Source organism: Pocillopora verrucosa, chromosome 4 (assembly GCF_036669915.1).
Source record: "Pocillopora verrucosa isolate sample1 chromosome 4, ASM3666991v2, whole genome shotgun sequence".
Lineage (NCBI taxonomy): Eukaryota > Metazoa > Cnidaria > Anthozoa > Scleractinia > Pocilloporidae > Pocillopora > Pocillopora verrucosa.
Window position 1 is genome coordinate 24,614,898 of NC_089315.1, and position 15,623 is coordinate 24,630,520.

At 38.0% G+C, this 15,623-nt stretch overlaps 2 long non-coding RNA genes across 4 annotated transcripts in view; one reads left to right on the forward strand and one right to left on the reverse strand.

The window, feature by feature from the left end:
* The window catches only part of LOC131779360 (uncharacterized), a 23,971-nt gene extending 19,530 nt beyond the window's left edge, over window positions 1-4,441 (reverse strand). Inside the window, exons 1-3 of one of the 2 annotated variants that reach the window (XR_010717336.1) lie at window positions 4,276-4,441; window positions 3,200-3,259; window positions 1,737-1,825 (exon numbers count right to left, since the gene is read on the reverse strand). This is a non-coding gene — a long non-coding RNA (uncharacterized lncRNA). The remainder of the gene's footprint in view (window positions 1-1,736; window positions 1,826-3,199; window positions 3,260-4,275) is intronic. The other variant, XR_010717337.1, reaches the window with a different exon arrangement.
* A 6,306-nt stretch (window positions 4,442-10,747) lies between these two features.
* LOC136280573 (uncharacterized) lies at window positions 10,748-14,806 on the forward strand. 2 transcript variants are annotated; one of them, XR_010717344.1, is made up of 3 exons: window positions 10,748-11,214; window positions 12,530-12,851; window positions 13,419-14,806. It is a non-coding gene; the product is annotated as an uncharacterized lncRNA (long non-coding RNA). The 2 variants fall into 2 exon arrangements; XR_010717343.1 differs by having other exon boundaries at window positions 12,530-12,724.
* The last annotated feature ends 817 nt before the right edge of the window (window positions 14,807-15,623 follow it).

The following is a 15,623-nucleotide window of genomic DNA, read 5'->3' on the forward strand; positions in this document are numbered from 1 at the left end:
CTCGGGACTGGCGAGAGATGAACAGTTAAATGGCTCAAATTACGGATTTTGAAAGAAGCCACACCTATAAGAAAAGTGATTTACAAGTGTCGTTTCATTTGGCTTTATCCTGAGGAAATAAGCTCTGTTTTCTCTTAGCCTCATACAGCTCTACGAAGAGAAGAAAATTTTAATTTTAACATGCATTTTTCTGGTCGAGTAAGCTCGTGATTAAAATCGTTGGTCAAAACAAGAAGTGCTTGTAAAAAACAATCTGAAGAAAAACCGTAAAATTATTAATTAATGATTAAGACTGCTAAAATAACCCACAAATCTCATTCTTGCGCCACCTCTAGCGCAAGGCGTCCAAGTTTCTTTCCTTAGGGAAGAAGGCCGTGGAAATATGATAGGGAAACAGCTCCATACAACCTTAAATTTACAATCCCACTTAGACAAAACGGAACCTTATCGCAGGCTCAAGTTTGTTGTATCGAACGTGAAATAAGCCAAACGTACCAAAATAAAAGTAAAACGAAAAAAACGGCAGGAGAGCCTTCTACTTCTTGATTCCCCAATCCGGTCCCAAACGCCACAGGGCCCTTCATGATGAAGGGGACCGGCGCTGAATTGTAGACTGTCCAACGTGCCACGTCTAACGTGACAAGCGGGGCTCAGAAGGCGGAAGTGCGCCCTGCCGGGCTGTGTCAGCGGTGCACCTATTCTGGCACAGCCGATGCTTTAGGAAGCGGATAAGTACTTATACATAACAGAAGCTACAGTCGCTTGTTTGTGGTAGATCATGAGCGGAAATGAAACACGGATCAAGAAGGAAATTGGTAAGATCCTAAAAAAGTTGAAGCTTTTTATCCATAATCTTCTCAGAATTATTAAGATATATTTTCAAATGTTATTCGAATAGAACTCAATTGACATTTTCCCTACGCATGTGCATTTTCACTTAAGCCAAACAAGAGCGAGCGCGGGCGCAAATCTTTGCAATTAAAGATGCACGATCACTTTCATTCTCATGCGTCACTGTTTCTTCTATATGTGAGTTAGCCGCACAATATTGGTTTAGATACCTATAATGGCGAGCTACTTCCGTGTGGATTATGTGCTGGAACAAGTCATTCCTAGCCTCAAAACAGAGCTGCGAAAGAGTTGATATGGAGTACAAATTTGCCATAGTTTTCATATGTTTCAAAATTAGATGCATCGCGGGCGCTTACGCATGATTGGCAAAAATACCGCTTATGACCAAATTCTTTCGAGAAGACGGCTGATGAAAGTCCTGTATGACTGTACCGTTATTTAAGTCGTAACCAGCGTCTCAATTGTGGTTTCAATAGTTGATTTAGACAATGTGACTGCAGGTCTCAGGACTTGCGAGAGATGAAGAGTTGAATGGCTCAAAATACAGATTACTGATTTTGCAAGAGCGCATGTTGGGCTAAATAAATATATTTAACCTATTGGAAACGGACGCCACACCTATAAGAAAAGTGATGTACAGATTTCCTTTTATGAGGATTTATCCTCAGAAAATAAGCACTGTTTTCTCTTGGCCTCACACAACTCTACAAAGAGTAGAAAATTTTAATTCTATCAAAAATTCAGTTGTTTTCAAGAAATCAGTGGGAAATATTATTTGATTAAAAACCTAAATTCTCAGAACAAGAATTTAAAGAAGTGTATGGTAGATATTGTTGAAATTAAACATGAAGATTTTGGCGGAAGTAAGGTTGACCGATCCTTACCCAAGCTAAATCAGTCAGCCTGGTTATCCTCTGGACTGTGTCTGTGACTCGCTGTTCTTCAGCCTTCAATATCTCTTGGGGGACCGAATCTACGAAAAAATCCAGAAAAATCGAACAACTCCTTCTGCAAGATAATGCTGAAGATGAAGTCGCCTATTTGACCAGGGAAAGTATACTGACTCTCACCTTGCAGTTCAGAGAATGTCTTTCACATATTGTTAGGAGACGTTACTGGAATTTTATGAGCCACTGACCATAAATATCGAGAATCCGCCGACAGTCGCAAAACTTCGTAGTTGATTTTATTTTTCCTAAAGGACCCTTTTAACAAACCTTTTTCAAAAATTATACATCAAAAAGTTCTACTGCGCTTTGCTTTCTTTAAAAAATCGAAACGTTTAAAGAAAGACTAGATGGCTGTTGTCCCCCCCCGTAAAACAATGAAAAATTATAAAACTTCGTACCACAACGTGATGCAATCCTGCTTTTAGCAGCTAATTTTTGCTTGTTTAGCAATGATTCAAGCCATCTTCTTTGAATAACTCATATAATATCCCAAAACTCTTGACTCAGATCAGGCAAGAAACCTTCCCCCCCCCAGAATGGGCAAACCCATTTCATGTGTTACAAGAGAGCCAGAGTCACGTCCCACTCTGAGTCATATCACCGCCCGAGTCAAATACGAAACTGACTTAGATCTGAGCCTGAGTCATATCCCAACCTGACGGAATGTCATCCAAGACTTACTCACATCTGCTGAAATCAGATCAGCTAATTTCATGTCTTAAACTGAGTCACACCCGAAAATGGGTCAGATCTGAGACTACCCTGTGTCATGTCCTCTCAACATGGATCATATCCCAGCCTTAAACAGTTTTAAACTGCAATTTATCAGATCCAATAAATAATTTGCTCAGTAGTGTTAATGCAACACAAAGTCATGTTACAGCCTCGACAGGAGAATAAACTCCTAACAGGTCAGGAAGCAGAAAGCAATCAAGAACATAAAAGTTCTGCTGTCAGCATATTATGGAAAAAACGTGAAGCCTGAAGTTATGAAAATATTTTCCTAATGCCTGATTTTACTTTTAACAATGAAAAATGGCCTTTATAAATGATATTTTTTAAGCAAGGTGGCCTAATCAGTTGTAAAGGCTGAGCCCTGAATTTCTTTAAATATCAGGCTACTACAATGCTAATTTGAAATTCAAAAATAAAAAAAAAATTGTAACAGTTATTTGAGAAATGGCAATGAAAATTTATCACACAAGAAAGATTCTCATCTAAGACAGCTCATTCTCAGAATTCTACTTTACAAAATGCATATTAATTACATACATCCGTACATGACTACATCCAAGCAATGCTCTTGTCAAAGCACATTAGATTTCATAAACTTTGACTAAATCAAAGAATGCACATTGACCAATAAATGAATTACAGAGCCATATATATTCACTCACAATAAGGAGGACTTGGTCATCCACGCTCCATTTAAGATTCTACACAAGAGATCAGCCAACCTAAAATGAAAATACACTGAGATTGGTTATGTTTGCTGCGAGCTTTGACAAGGAATTAATATCTTTAGAATTTTTCTCCAAAAGAGGAAACATTTGTAACGCAAGTTAAAATCTGAAAAACATTTAAAGGTTATTGAACACTTTAATGATTGCTATCATCTTCATGTGCATAAGTGTTAGATACATCTGTTGGGACATTATCCAAGTCAAACGTTGTTGTCCTTTGGATTTTATCAGAGTTATCACATTTAAGACAATATTATCAGATTTATGACTTTTTTACGTTCAAAATCAATTGGTACATGTAGGTCTCAACAACACCAACCCTGTCACAAAAGCTTCTCTCTTAAAACTCCGACGGTCAACACTGAATCAGTAAACGGACATTTTTAACGGCCCAACGAGGATAAAAAAAGAACTACAATTCAGTGACTAAACATATCGAGGATTCTTCGTATCAGCACACTGATTTGTTGGTTTGCTTGTGATTAGATACACTACACTTGACTGACCCTAAGTGCATTTCGCTATCTCTAGGACTAAACAGACACGACACAAACAACAATGACAATATAAGATTCTTCTTCCTTAGCTTATGGAGCTCACTGATTAATTGAGAAGTTTCCCAATAACACTAGACAAGACATGCATTTTTCTGGTTGAGTAAGCTCGTGATTAAAATCGCTGGTCAAAACAGGAAGTGCATGTGAAATAAAATCTGACGAAACGAGCAAAGCCAGTATTAAGACCAAATTTATTTCGAGCTGAAGAATGATTGAGACTGCAAAAATATCCTATAAATCTTTCTTGCGCTAGTTCCATATGCATCGTAATGCAGCCAACTTTCTTTGGCGAGGGAAGCCGTAGGAATATAATAGGGAAACAGTTCCATGCAATCTTAAATTTATAATTCCATTGGGACAAAACGGAACCACATTGCAGGCTCAAGTTTGTTATACCGAACGTGAAATAACCCAACGTTCCAAAATATAAGTAAAACGAACAGGAGATCCTACCGCTTCTTGATTCCCCAACCCCGGGCCCAATCATCGGCCGGCCTCTGATGAAGGGGAACGGCGCTGACAACTTGTCGATCCAACGTGCCACGTTGACGTCTAACGTGGCAAGCGGGGTCTCAAGAGGCGGAAGTGAACCCTGCCGGGCTGTGCCAGCGGTGCACCTTTTCTGGCACAGCCGTAAAGAATGGTAAATGGATTAAGTATTTATACATCACAGAAGCTACAGTCGTCTGTTTGTGGTAGACCACGAGCGGAAATCAAACGCGAATCAAGTAGGAAATTGGTAAGAACCGAAAAAAAATAAAATAAACAAAGCTTTTTATCCATAACCTTCTCAGAATTATTAAGATATATATTGGAACGTTATTCAAATAGAACTCAATTGACATTTTCCCTACGCATGTGCATTTTCACTTGAGCCAAACAAGAACGTGCGCGGGCGCAAATCTTTGCAATAAAAGCCTTTCACAAAAGATGCGCGAGCACTTTCACTCTCATGCGTCAATGTTTCTTCTATACGCGATTTAGCGGCACAATATTGGTTTAAATACTTAGTGGCGAGCCACTTACCTGTGATTTGATTGCCTGAACAAGTCATTCTTAGCTTCAAAAGAGAGGTGGGAGAGAAATGGTCTATCGCTTACATAATATAGAGTACAAATTTTGAGAAGTTTTTATATGATTCAAAATTAGATGCATCGCGGGCGCTTATGTGTGATGGTAGACTTGACCCACAGGCTAAAATACCGCTCGTGATCAAATTATCTCGAGAAGACGGCTAATGGAAGTCCTGTATGACTGTAAAAATATTTTAGTCGTTACCAGCGTCTCAGTTTTGGCTTCAATAGTTTATTTAGACAATGTGACTACAGGTCTCGGGACTACTGGCGAGATATCGTCATTGAGTCTAAGATAGAATACGTCTAAAAGACACGACTTTGGCTTGTTGAGTTCGAGCGTGACTCGCGCGAAAGTAGTTAAATGGCCCAAATTAGAGACAGCTAGTAACATATATTTAACTTCTTGGACACTGATTTGCAGATGTCCTTTCATTTGGCTTCATCATAAGGAAATAACTGCTATTTTCTCTTGGCCTCATACAATTCTACGAAGAGTAGAAAATTTAAATTCTCCCAAAAATTCAGTTGTTTTCAAGCCCAGATTTAGTTCATTGATAAGGGGATTTAGACGTTTAACAACATAAGCAATCGATATAAGACCTCCAAAATGGCCCAAAATACACTTTAGAGAGCTTCAAACTTTATACGCATATTTCACGTGATATCGGGGCATTCAAAGGCCACAACAAGGCGATTAGTCAAATTTCAAGAGGAAAAAAACGGAGAATCGCTAAACACCTTCAATCTTAAACATGCACTTCGGACAGGAAATTGGTTGACTCGGCGAAAATCACTCTGGTCTCGCTTTACACAAACTGATCGTAATCCTCGTGATATTAACAAGTTTGAACTCATTTTACGATTAACGTCCCATAATTGAGAGGCTACATATAACTTCTGAGTCCCTCTCCCTTTTCGCAATATACTAAAACATGATAGCTTTCATTTAATGTAAGTTTCATACGACAGGCTACACACTTCATACGATAGGCTACACATAACGGAAAAGTCAAATCGCCACCGGTGGCGATTTGACTTTCAGTGGTGACGAGTTTTGAGGTGACGAATTGACCGGATATCTTTTCAACTCTATCTGATTTTGTCAGACAGTGATTCTTAATCTTTAATTATGAAAATTTATTTAATTCGAGGAAAGTTGCCTCTGGGAATTAAACAAGATAATTTTGGTTTTATCAACTGAGTTGATAATGTAAATTGGCTACCGCAAAGAGTTTTAAGGCTAACGTTTCGAGCGTTAGCCCTTCCGTACAGTTAAAGTTGCATACTTCCTTGGAAAATTTTCATCGGGTACAAATGCAAGTTCTTAAGAGCTACAGTCAACATGCATCAGACAAACAGCAGCAAGTCGCCCAAATTCGTTTTCTCTCCTGCTTTCATATTTTTAGCCCAATATATCCTAATAATTGTGGTGTAGTTATTTTGTGAAATTATATTGTAGTTTTTGAGAAATGAGTTTTTTAGTTCGACGGCTCAAATATGCAAATTTTCACCCTGAATATTACCCGAGTTGTGTGACCTCGTGCAACGAATTTACTTGACCTCCGGTATTTCTGTCAGCATAATCCTTTGTTTTATCATCTAAACTTAATCCCTGTCATTATTGAAGCTGGAAAAGAAATATTTATTTTTAGGTGAATATTTTTGTCTGTCAGACTCTTCTATGTCGAAAAGTAGCGTCAAACAAAGACAGTTTTAACAATGACCGATATCACAGAATCTACTGAGCTTCTAGCTTTTAAAAGACAAAAGGATGGTTATAAAGTTACTGGAAAAATTTCCTTATGTATTTGTGTTGTTCTATCGTGAGACGAACTCAAAATCCGGCAAAATTTACTTGCTAGCAACATGGTGTGCCTACTTGTCGCCACTGTTTATTGGCATATCGAGGCATAGATCATTACAATTTGTTTAAAAAAATCTAACATAACACTCTTACCTTGTTTATTTATGATTTTATAAGACCAATAAGCTGTTTCAATTATTACATTACGCTTGGGTATTATTTTTTGCCGGGAGCCCAGGTTTTACGTTGTGTTTTCTTCTGTCCATTTATATCAGAAGCTGGTCACGCAATAACTGATACCAACACAAATGAATATTTACCCTGTATGAAGATTTTTGTTTATGTAGAATTGACAATATTATAATATGTTACTTTTTTGGTTACTAATCGTTGTTTCAGTAGCAGCATAGCAGTTCAAAGCGGGTTGTTGCTTCACTGCTATTGAAATTTTTTAGTGTTCTGGCAAGAGAGCAGAGCGTGATGCTCTGGGAATAAAACTCTTAGGGGCCTTTTACATGATATCGGAATGAGTTTTGTTCAAGAACGAGTTCATCCCGGTTGCCACATGATACCAAAGTAAAATTATTCGAAACGAGTCATTTCTGAATGAGTTTATAGAGGTTTTCATTTCATAACGAAACACTTATTATTACGACACTCTTATCTGTATGAATCCTCTTTAGGAGCGAGGGAAGCATAGAAAAAGGACGTAAATACTTGTTTTTACAAGCTAAATTATCTTGCATGTAAACGCGGTATGAAATTCATTTCGTTCCAGAACGAAAGCCATTTTGGAATAATGTAAAAAGTACCTTGGGAACGGACCTTTAGATTTTTGATGCAGGGGGGGGGAGGGGGTCTTTTGCCAATTGCATGATGTGTTTTCTTTCATTAAGCCTGTGCTCGTTTTTTTCGGGGGCTAATTTCAAAAGTCTAATGGTCCGCCCCTAATATACTATCTGGTCCTACAACATTTATGTGATGAAAGAATTTGGATATATACGTTTTACTCGCGTTGTTGCTGTTGTTGTTTTTTTTTAATATTACCGAGCGAATTTCAAGTGATAATTTCAGGAAGTAAGGAGCAACAACACAAGGATTCCCATCAAAGTGAGGTGCCATTTTCAGTCATACCTGGTCGGACACATTGAAAACAAAGGATGACACGCAAGCAGTTTACTGCAAATTTGACATGAAAGTAATTCTTATTTCTCCTCTTGAACAGTAGACATCGCAAGATCTTTCGCTATGTTACAAAAGAATACTTAATGCATTAGAAGTGCACACATCGAGTTCTGGATGCACTTGAATAGTCTGTTTAACAAATGTAGACGTACAGTTATTTTAATCCCTACCAACTTATGTCAAGACGAACAAACCAAAAAAAAGTACAGCCGTCCTGCCTCGAAGCAGGACAGATTTTGTCAGCATAAAAATCTAACAGATCAGCGCCTAAAAGTTTTTATAAGTACATAACCAGTTTACGTGAATTTATTTAACGAGGTGAGACTGACAGCTCGTGGTTGGCAAATCACATCTTTTGTTTTTAGGTGCTGACAGGGTTGGTGGGGGAAAGGGGGAAGGAGGCGATCGGACATGGGTGAAGACGCTTGTCGTACCTTTCAGGGGTCAAAATCAGTGGTCTGGTACCTTTTACGGTGTCTAAAACTTAAGTGGACTACCAGAGACCCAGCTGGTACCTTTTAGGGTGTTTTTCGCTCAATAAAATACCTGAAATACGCAGGACGATTTTAATGATCTGACTTGAGACTCTGAAGCACATCGATAAAGGAGTTCTTATTTTTGGGATTTTTCAATTTTTTTGTGTTTAAATTGGTACTTTTTAGGGTTAGATATCAGTTGTTGCCACTCCCACACGGATAAGACTCAGGTACCTTTTATAATTTTATAGGGGTCGTTTTCGAAATTCCTCGGGGGTTGCTGATACGTGCAGCACACTTGAAATTTAGCAAGGACAAATTTGATGCGATTTTCGGTGAAGAGAAGAGTTTTGTCAGCGTCTTGTAGCTACTGCGGAAGGGCTCTTCGCCGCTGTGTGCTTAATTACGCGTCCCACCAGACGTCGTTTTAATGTGGAGAAGATTTACAAACTGCAAATTAAATCTGGCTAAAATGTGGTAGAGCATAACTTGATCATCAAAACAGCTAATGAAATCATACATGAACAACGTAAGAGTGTCATGTTAGATTTCTTTAGAAACTGTAGTAATTTATGCCAGTAAACGGTGTCGACAAGTAGGCACACCATGTATATTTCATAGTCGCTAGCAAGTAAATTTTGCCGGATTTTGAGTTCGTCTCACGATAGAACAACACAAATACACAAGGAAATTTTTACAGTAACTTCATAACCATACTTTCGTCTTTTAAAAGCTAGAAGCTCAGTAGATTCTGTTATATCGGTCATTGTTAAAACTGTCTTTGTTTTGATGCTACTTTTCGACATAGAAAAAGTATGTCGGACAAAAATATTCACCAAAAAATAAATATTTCTTTGCCAGCTTCAATAATGACAGAGGATTGAGTTTAGACGATAAAACAAAGGATTATGCCGACAGAAATACCGGAAGTCAAGTAAATTCGTCACATGAGGCCACACAACTCGGGTAATATTCAGGGTGAAAATTTGCATATTTGAGCGGTCAAACGAAAATATCATTTCTCGAAAACTAAAATGTATTTTCACAAAAAAACTACACCACAAGTATTAGGACACATTGGGCTACAAAATATGAAAGTAGGAGAGAAAACGAATCTTGGGCGACTTGCCACAATATTTCAAATTTGTTCGATGGATGTTGACATCCTTGAAGTTTCTCCCCCTACAAAGCGAAAACAATGTTTGAAAATGCTTCGACATTTTCTCGAAGCCAGATATCCGCTCCCCAAAATGAACAAAATGGCTGCGCAAAATAATGAAAACAAAAACGGTAACCAGAAAAAAAGTTATCCTAAATTTTTTTTTATCGCTCACTTAGTTTAAAGTTTTGCGTCGTTTGCTTTGGCATCGGCAAGTATGTGTTTCTCTTACTGATAGTTTTCCTCCGCTTTTTTTCCACTTCGACGTGTTCTTCTTCGAAAATCCGTCCAAGTCTACCAATTTTTAAATTGGGAAATTCGTCACTTTCCCCATTTCAGAAATTTATAATTGTTTTCACGAGAGAAATGTTTTACCTCCCACTCCTGGGATGGATTACCGAGTGTTGCATTAAATGGTAAGTCATTTTATCGCCGATAATCTTTTCGCGATGGTTCTCGAACAATGAGCGCACGCCGTGAAATTCTACAGTTATTGTTAAAATGAAAATTGAAATGGGTGGACAAAATGACGGCAGGTAAGGTTGAGTTACAGAGAGGTTCTCAAACTTTTGTTTGAGGGTTCACTGTCTCGTACCAATATCCGCCGAGCTGCGCCGATGGTGCACCAATACCGGCACAACCGAAAGAGCTCTTGTAATGATGGTTTATTTATTTGTAAGAGTAGCATCGACGGCCAACTTGTGGTGTAACAAACAAAAGTTGATTAAAAAATAAAGAGGAACAGAGCAGGAAAAAGAAAGATGAAAAATAGTTTACAACATAATAAATTTTCAAAGCTATTGAAAAGGTACAGTCTCTTAAAAAATTGCACTTCTATTTCAATATGATAGATATTCGAGTGCGCATGCGCACTTTGTCACATGAGGACCAGCGCGATGGCGTGGGCATGGCCTAAAGAAAGAGAAGAGCGGCGGTCACTAACGTTTATTAACTTCTTGTCCAGCTTTCCCACTACCCTATTTATAAGTTCATATATTGTGTTAAGTATTATGCTTTTTTTACCCGCCTAAAAATTATTTCTTTTTGAAATTTTCTTTCGAAAGTGGAGGGAATATGCCATGAAAATTCCCGGATGTCAGTGTATTAAACAGCCTCCTGTCTTGAACGAAGATCTCCTGGTTTCTCTCATGATACAACGAAAAATTAACTTTTTTGTCGGAGGGGAAATCGGGACTTGTAGTGATGCTGTGTTGCTCAGTTTTTTGTGGCACTCCGGTAAGCGTATGCACGTAAATTAAGGAAAATTTCAGACATGCGCAGAATAGGCCCTCTCCTGTGTTTACTTCTCTCCTTAATGCTCTTAAAACTTTACCGTTGAATATCCTGTCAAAACACGAAGTCTCTGGTAGTTTAACACATAAACCGGGAAGACTGCGACGACGTTTCATCTTTTTCCTTTTCATCGACTAAGTGGTAGAAATTCTAATTTTTCGTACTGTTTTGTCGTTCATTGCGCGTGGTGTTTCTTACTTGGAATTTCGAAACGGACAAGTTTAGGAGTGGGCATCGTGTTTTCAAGGCAAACTGAGTTTTGGAGTCCATCGTTCTTCGTTTGAAAGTTATTCACATTTTTTTGACGCGCGCTCAAGATACCATGGAGGAGTGAAATATATCGATTGATGTAATGTACTCAGAGCAGCTCGAAAATACAGCAAGCGCACAATGCACGAGGTAAGAATATAAATTAAGTTATCTTGACCCCTATCTTGGGGTGTGTTGATGATAAAGGATCAATTAGCTTACTTTCAATATCGCCCACTCGAGATCGAGAGTGAACTCCGGTTTAATCGTCAACAGGAACTAAGAACAATTTATCAATCACTTCTCGGGTACTCGTTGGTACTAACTACGGATTACAGAGATGATGTTTGACTGGTATCGATTGTCAAATTAATGCTCATTTCTTTTGGGCGCTTTTAATGTGGAGGATTGACCAATACACTGATTCTTTTTCGACCACACTGCATATTTAATAGTTAGTATAGGTCCAGGTAAAGTTTGGTTGTTGAACTGGTCATTACAAGTTGCCTGATAGGCAACTTGTAATGACCAGTTCAGGTATATGTGAGAAAAATTCCATTGATGTTGATATATTTAGTAAAGAAAAACGTTTAAAGGGGAGAGAGAATTAATTACGGGTCAGAATGGTATTACTTATCTTTTACACAGAATAAGGAAAGACAGGATAATAAACTTGGCACATTTTTAACAGATCTAGTGTTCCACTCTAATTTATTACTGTTAATCATTGTACACTAACTATGTGTAACATAACATTGGATGTATCACTTTGATTTGCCCTTCCTGTGCAAAATGTTATGCTTATTGTACAAGATCACTATACATAAGTCATGTTCTTATCACATTAAAAGTTACATACTGCTAGTGATATGTTAAGTTATACATGTGCAACAGTATAATGATAAAATCTACATGTAGTTAAATATTACATTAATTATGTTCTTAAACTGCTGAAATTAAGTGACAGCAATTCAGTGTTTGTTCAATATTCTACAAAGCTACAGTCGTACATAACAATTTAAAATCAGATACATTACAGCTTTGTATACCTACTGTTCATTTTGAATGTAATATTCAATTCATTTAATTCAAGATCTAATACAACATGATTGTACATGCATGTCTCAACTTTGGCAGCACGCACTTTACTTTTGCCTTGTAAAACCAGTAGCAATATTGTAAACCAAAAAGCTAACATGCTACATGTACATATACTAAGATATTAAGCTATGTTCACTTTACTAACATGGTATATACAACATGCTTTTACCAGGTTAATTCTAACATGTTGTGTTGAAACATTAATCAATTATTAGATGTGTCTCTGTGTGTAAAAATGCATACATGCTGAGATATATTAATTTCATGCAGTGTGGTTGGTGAAATCAATTCTTATATGTACAAATCTATAATGTTTAAAAATTACTGAGCCACCCCTCATGACTACTCTATTCTTCATGTGCAGGCAACAGTGTAACATGTTCAGACATGTGGGATGTGGAAAGATAAGTAGTTGGAGGCTGGAAGACATTTGGAAGATTTTGTGGACACAACTGGCATTCTCTTGGTAGATCATAAATTGGTAGCTCCTCCCCATAGTTCCACACCCTTTAGAGCTGCTAGCTGCATGAGTCTTGGAACTTATCCATCAGGTGTACAGGTAACTCCCTCAATTACTGTTGGATTGAATGACCTCTGTCCCTCCAGTGCAGATGTTCCCTTGGCAGAAGCCTTCCATTGAAGTTTAAGTTTGTGACCATCTGCTTTTAATGACTGAATTGTTTCTGGTAAGTTGTTGTTTACTTTCTTTTCTACCCAAGCTCTAGGGTAAACATCCTTTGCAGTAAGTGGCCCATGTGTGCAGTTTTCTCTAATCTTGTTTAAGTTCTTTCTTGCCTCTTGCAAAACGTCTGTGGTGAGCATTTGGGTATATTCTTTCATTCTTTCTTCGTGAATTTCACATGCTGCTTCTGTGGTCCCGGTGTTGGTTTTTCCACTACGCAGAATATTTTCAACAAATGTGATTGAGGCCTGTTTTGATATCTCTGACATGTTATCATTAAGATACAGTTGAGAGAGGTTGAACTGTCTTTCAGCAAGAACATTGTTAACTGGAAGACTGAAAATGTGCTTGGCATAGAACTCAAACAGGTTTGGAGTGGCTTCTTTCCTTATGAGTGAGCTGTGTGGTGATGAAGCAACTTCTTTGATCTCACTGAGCAATTGTGGTTCCATCAATTTCCAAAGAGTGGCCCATTTAATCAATCCAACTCTATCCTCAGACACCAATGTGAGAATGTTCTGTCCATGTACATGAAAGAGATTATTCACTGACTTTTCTTGTTGATTTCCAGATCTGACTGGAATTTCAAGAAGCTTTAAAACTGAATGCCAGAAAGGACTTTGGTACCTCTGATCAGCTCCCATTCCAAACAACTTGGGAAAAGTTAACCACTCTTGTAACATTAGCCTCTGCACTTGTTTGTGAAAATGGTTGATAGCTGCTGGGTCCTTCAATGACATCTTCACCTGTTGTGATGTTAAAGGAAAATATTCTGCAGGAGACATCAACATTTTACCTAAGACCATTTACTTTTCCCTTTTGGGTAGAGGCATTGTCCCCAACCAACCTTGAAACATTGGTAATATCATAATCTTTTTTTACAACATGGTAATATACATCAGACAGGTGTTTTCCAGACCTGCTTGCTGTCAGGCTGTTTGCAAGGACATAAGCTCGTGACTTGCTCTCTAAGGGACAGCAGGTGTGAACACCCACTACATGCCTCTCCTTTCCTCCTTTGTGGGAGTCATCGCTCCAGAGATGAAAATCATACTTGGAATTTGAAAAGCGCTTGCGTAAAATTAGTTTGTCGCCTCACCTAAGAGAACATTCCAGTCAGAAAGTGTAGTTGGGGAGACAATGAAGTTTGTTGGGGGGCTACAATTGAACAAAATATTGAAAATCAGATGTAATGCTACAGGTGTCTTTTGATATGATAACAAAGATGCGTGTTGCATGTATCTGACACAAGTCATAAACATCAAGGTCCTTTGGTTGTGTCCATTGTGACCATGAGCAAATGTCTCAACAAGGGAATACCCCTTTTTGGCAATTTCACTGTTGCCCTCTAATTTCTGTTTTAGCTTTGAGGAAGCAGATCTTGTTCCCCTTAGCTTGTGTCTGACTTGTTTTTCCTTTTTTTCAGTAGACGTCAGATTTTTTTTACACTTTTTAAGTTGAGTTTGAAGCCTCAACCCGTCCTTTTTCAATTGGATGTTCCTTCCTTTTACAAATACTGAAATTATGAAAAGGTGATGCAATAAGAATTAGTTAAATGTAACTGATTTCACATGATAGAGTATTGAAACATAGAATACAAAGTAAAAATGTCCTACCAGAAATCTTATCGACCAGGTGTATTTAGAATGTGTAGTTTAAATTTGGCAAAAACATTGTTATCACAATTGCAAGGTTGAATAATTGAAACTATTATGTTTCCACGGTGGTCCGTACACAGATAATTTTGTTCATGTTAATAAAAACTTAATACAAACCTCAAAACTTCACTCGTAAAACTCTCGATAATGTGTGACACTCAAAGATACGCGTCCTTATGATCTGCTGACCGAAAAAATTAACTTGCCTGTACATTTCTTTTCTTAGGTACGAACCTTTAGAGGGAATCTAGTCCGTTTAATTTTTTCGCTTGTGAGTGCGCGTACTACCTCCCTTGCGTTAATCGCCACTCCAAATAGTTAAGCAAGAAAAAGCTTGAAAATACTGACCATGCAGCCATATTGACTACTTTGTCTTTATTTTCGTCAAGTTTTTTTTTCGGCTTCTGTTCGGTGGGAGTATCATCGGTTTATGATTAAAATCCTCTTAAAGTAGTGTCATTAGCAATCGCGCAAGTTGCAACCGCCGAAAATTCAGAATGGGAAAGAAAATCATTCACCGTAGTTTGTGACTCAGGCAATCTGCAGTATTATTCTTAGACATTTGCAAGTCCTTGCATTTCCATTCCCTCCTGAAATAGTGTAATATTCCTCCCTAGGAATTGTTATTCATGAGATGGTAATAAGGTATGGAGAATCGCTCTGGCCGGGAAAGCCCAAGCCAGGCGAAGGGGTGATGGTGAGACGGATCAATCCGACCGGTGGTGGGTGGGTGGGAAAACGCTTCGATGCGCAGAACACAGCCCAAGGCCTCAAGTGAAGTGACAAGGAGTGATACAAAACAATCTACTATATCCAAAATCCCTAGGGACTAATTACCAATGCTAATTGAGTTAGCATAGTGTAATATTCCTCCCTAGGAATTGTTATTCATGAGATGGTAATAAGGTATGGAGAATCGCTCTGGCCTTCCCTAGCCTACACCCACACTCATATGAAATGAACAATCACACACCCTAAGAAAAGAAACACAAAGAACTCTTTAATCCTCTTTCCAATCCTTACTTAATACATACTATATCTAATCATTAACAATAACCTATACTATAATAGTTCAAAACTTCAATAAAATAAATTCATGAAAAAGCTTGGGAGAATCC